At 47.9% G+C, this 4,796-nt stretch overlaps 1 non-coding gene across 1 annotated transcript; it reads right to left on the reverse strand.

Annotated features, from left to right (window-relative positions):
• Positions 1-203: 203 nt before the first annotated feature.
• LOC132782186 (U1 spliceosomal RNA) lies at positions 204-367 on the reverse strand. Its single transcript, XR_009632032.2, has one exon. It is a non-coding gene; the product is annotated as a U1 spliceosomal RNA (small nuclear RNA).
• Between the last annotated feature and the right edge of the window lie 4,429 nt (positions 368-4,796).

Below are 4,796 nucleotides of genomic sequence, written 5' to 3' on the forward strand. Positions count from 1 at the left end.
AGGTAAGGTGGAAGAGGAGAAGAAAGAAAGGAGGAATAGAAAAAGGAGAAAAAAGAAAGAAATGAGCTATTCTGACTGAAATGGACATATCTTCTGTCGCGCCACCTGCATGTACTGTATGTAGGAGGCCAAGAGCAGCAGGGATGTGACTTAGGGTATCTGGGGGAACAGAGAGCTCTTGTCTGCCTTTGAACCAGAGAAGCCAGGGGAAAGCGCGAACGCAGTCCCCCACTACCACAAATTATGCAGTCGAGTTTCCCGCATTTGGGGAAATCGCAGGGGTCAGCACACCCGGAGTGCAATGGATGAGCCTCACCCTGGGAAAACCACCTTCGTGATCATGGTGTCTCCCCTGCCAGGTAAGTATGAGTTGGAGCTGCACGGCCTCCGCCTCACCCCTGTTTTGCCCTGCCTCCTAAGGCACGGTGACCATTACTGGTGCCCATGCCAGGAGCCCTGGGGAACACAGCAGCAATGCTGCCAGGCCACACATTGACTCATTTGCACTTTGGGGTGCCTGGAAAGCCCTTCCCTACACCTGATTCTTGGTCCCACAATGCTCCAAGGCAGCCGCACATCTGCATCAGCTAAGCTGGGCTTCTGATTGGCCGAGGAAGGAAGCTGGGAGGAGCCTTGGCACATTCTCTCTCTCTCCTATGCAGCTTTTAAAAAAGGAACCCCACAACTCTTCTTATGGCTAGAAACAAGAAGCAAGGGCAGCCCACTCTGTCAGGGCCTAACAGAAAGAATCAGATGGCCATGAACTTGAAGCAAAAGCTTTAACGTGATGTGTTAAAAATCAGGTTTATAGCCTATGGGGATGCGGAATTATTCACTGTAGAAGGAATGAAAGCCGTCAGTGGTCACTTTCCCCAGAATTCCATATTCGTTGGCCCCATAATAAGGCAAAAGTCAGAAGGAGCCAAACTGCCACCGAACACAGAAACCCCTGCCTTCAAATTGTCCTGACTGCAGCAGGGAGTTCCACAGTTCCTGGGAATATGAGTTTTTCAAGTATCTGCAGGACAGTGGCAACAGCTGCACCGGGAAATACTTCTCTTCTCTCTCTGTCAGTCTCCCTTGGCCTCTTTGTAACAATCCCCCAATAAAAAGTATTCCTTTACCAACTTTTTCCTCTATGAAGTGATACATTGTGTCCTTTACTGACTAACCCTGCTCCAACCATGAACTTTCCCTCTCTCAAGCCATGGAGCCCTGCTGGCTTGGATGGGACGCTCCAGCAGCATCCCGGGGAGCACGGAACTGCGTTCCTCTAAACCGTGAATACGGGGGCCTGCCCGGTCTCAGTATCCGCAGCTTAACCGATCCATCCCAAACCGGTGCCATCTTTCTCCCTGATGAATTACAAGACTAACTGCCATCTCGCTTTCTGCTGAACGGACCCCTACGCCCCTCAGATCCACTTTTCCTGTCCAAATCTCCCATGTGGGAACCTAAGACCTTTTCCATGATCCTATGGTCCTGCAGGTCAACGGTGTTCTGTGTTCCCCTTCTTTTCTTGTGCGTGTCACCTTGAATGGTGCCTGATGGTGCCTGCAGACCCCGGAAATTCCTCATGTGTCACCTCTACACCCCAGGCCAGCATCAAGCCATTCTGATCATTTGTATGAATTTGGTTCCTTTTTTATGCATGAACCTCCTGTTTTATTAATGGACTTCGGCTGCTCAGTGCTTATATGAACATTAAATCCTCTTTTATGAACTCTGGGTGACCAAGACATTGCATATTCCCTTTTCCCCTATATGAACTTTGTATATGCCCCATATCCCCATTCATTATATGTATGCATGGATATAAAATATCAAGTAAGGTAACGTCTTCATGAACTATGCCCAGCATCTCAGGGCTCGGGTATTGCCAAACTTCCTGGGTCTTCATCCTTAAACAATGGACTTTGCAGAAACTCTTAAGCATGGACAATAGAAAAATTACCCCTTTCCTTGGGCTTCAGAGGGTCTCTTTGACTAGTCCACCCAGGGGACTCATGGACATGTTAATAATTACACACAAAGGACATTTCCCCCAACCGCAAGGGGAAGGGAATGTCACCATTTCTCTCATTTCCGTTCCCAGAGGATAATCCTATCAAGGAAACTACTATCACCGAACTTTGACAATAAGCTGGTTCTGCGGGGGCCAGACAAAAGTGTTATTTGAACTCTACCAATAGTCAGGTCAGGGGCTAGAGAGCTTACAGAGATTGTCCTTGATCGCTTCTCATTCATATCTGGGAAGGACCATTCATATCCAATCACCTGGACATTTCTTCATTGTTTTCCTTGCGGCTGCATCTCCTGTATATTGACAGCTGTATATATTCTGTATTTCCCTGCTCAGGAGCATGTCACCTCCTTACCAGATTACTGCGGACATCATCCTTTCCAGCTGGAATAGAAAAATAAAATTCGGTAGCCTTGCTTCATCCTGGTGAGATTTATTAGCTTGGGGACCCGGTGGTGCCCGGGTTATTTGAGAAAGGCATTGTGTACCAAGCTTGGTCTTTATCAGTTATGTATATGGTTTGCAGTGGTCTCAGGAAGTTAGTGAAGGCACTGTGAGTCCCATTGTCCATGGTCCAACCTCCTCCAAAATGCACCAGGATGTATAGTGGGTGATAGGGGCTCTGTGTGCCAAGTTTGGTCTTTGTGGTAATCGGATGAGTGTTGCTGTGGTCTCAAGAAGTGAGTGAAGGTACTGCAAGTCCCATCATCCATGGTCTGTCCTCCTCCAAACTGCAGTAGGATATAGAGTGGGTCATGGGGGCTCTGTGTGCCAAGTTTGGTCTTGATCAGTCATTGGATGAGGGTTGCAGCGGTCTCAGAAAGTGAGTGATGGTACTGCAAGCCCCATCATCCATGGTCCATCCTCCTCCAAACTACAGTAGGATGTAGAGTGGGTCAAGGGGGCTCTGTGTGCCAAGCTTGGTCATTATAGCTCTTTGTTGGGGGCCACAAGGTGTTTTGGACTTCAACTCCCATCATTCCTGACAGCCTTACATGTCCCCTCTCTTCCACCTCAGAATGTTGGAATGTTGAGGCTGGCCACCGCATACAAACATTCTCTTTTATTATATACTAGCTTGGGTACCCTGTGCTGCCCGGGTTATTAGAGAAAGTGGATAATGACGGTTCTGTATGCCAAGTTTGGTCTTTATTGGTCATTGTTTCAGTGGTTTCAGTAAGTGAGTAAATGTACTGCAAGTCCCATCATCCATGGTCAACCCACCTCCAAACTACAGCAGGATGTAGAGTGGGTCATGGGGGCTTGGTCTTTATTGGTAATTTTCTGACACAGCATCTGGTCTTTTCCTTTCATCTCTTTGTCCTCTCGGAATCTTGGAATTGAGGCTGGCCAGAGACCATATGCAAATTTCCCTCTGTCATGTCCCCGTTTCTCTCATTAACCGTCTTCTCCACCAGGGGGTCCTGTTGAGGTTGGCCAATCAGAGACCATATGCAAATAGCACCACAGTGGCAACCAATCAGAAAGCTGCCACAAACTCGTCCGCCCTACATCCTACCAACCTCTGTCCTACGTCGCATACAAACTTTGACTTTTATTATATACTAGCTTGGGGACCCGGCGCTGTCCGGGTTATTAGAGAAAGGAATTGTATATCAAGGTTGGTCTTTATCAGTTATGTATATGGCTCGCAGTGTTCTCAGGAAGTTAGTGAAGGTTCTGCGAGTCCCATCATCTGTGGTCCATCTTCCTCCAAATTCCACCAGAATGGAGAGTGGGTCGTGGGGGCTCTGTGTGCCAAGTTTTGTTCTTGATCAATCATTGGATGAGGATCACAGTGGTCTCAGAAAGTGAGTTTAGGTACTGCAAGTCCCATCATCCATAGTCTGTTCTCCCTCAAACCTCACCAGAATGTTGAATTGGCCAAGGGGGCTCGCTGTGCCAAGTTTGGTCTTTCTTGGTATTTGGATAAGTGTCGCTGTGGTTTTAGGAAGTGAGTGAAGGTACTGAAGTCCCATCATCCATCGTCCATCCTCCTCCAAACAGCATCAGGATGTAGAGTGGGTCATGGGGGCTCTGTGTGCCAAGTTTGGTCTTGATCGGACATTAGATGAAGGTTGCAGCAGTCTTGGGAAGGGAGTGGAGGTACTTGAAGTCCCATCATCCATGATCTGCCCTCCTTGAAAGTGCACCAGGATGTAGAGTGGGTCATGGGGACTCTGTGTGCCAAGTTTGGTCTTGATCGGTCATTGGCGAGGGTCTCAGTGGTCTCAGGAAGTGAGTGAAGTGACTGCAAGTCCCATCATCCATTGTCAAATTCTTCCAAACCACACCAGAATGTAGAGTGGGTCATGTGGACTCTCTGCGTATTTGAGAAAGGAATTGTGTATCAAGGTTGGTCTTTATCAGTTATTTATATGGCTCGCAGTGTTCTCAGGAAGTTAGTGAAGGTACTGCGAGTCCCATCATTTGTGGTCCATCCTCCTCCAAATTGCACCAGAATGGAGAGTGGGTCATTGGGGCTCTGTGTGCCAAGTTTGGTCTGTATTGGTAATTTTCTAACACAGCCGAAGGCTTTTTTCTCTCCTCTCTTGTCACCTCAGAATCTTGGAACTTTCAGGCTGGCCAATCAGAGACCATATGCAAATTTCCTTCTCTCATGCCCCTTCTTTTCTCATTAACCCTCTTCTCCACCAGGGGGTCCTGTTGAAGCTGGCCAATCAGAGACCATATGCAAATAGCACCACAGTCGCAGCCAATCAGAAAGCCAGCACATACACCGCCACACTTCCGTCGCATACAAACTTTGACT

This window comes from Anolis sagrei, chromosome X (genome assembly GCF_037176765.1).
Source record: "Anolis sagrei isolate rAnoSag1 chromosome X, rAnoSag1.mat, whole genome shotgun sequence".
NCBI lineage: Eukaryota > Metazoa > Chordata > Lepidosauria > Squamata > Dactyloidae > Anolis > Anolis sagrei.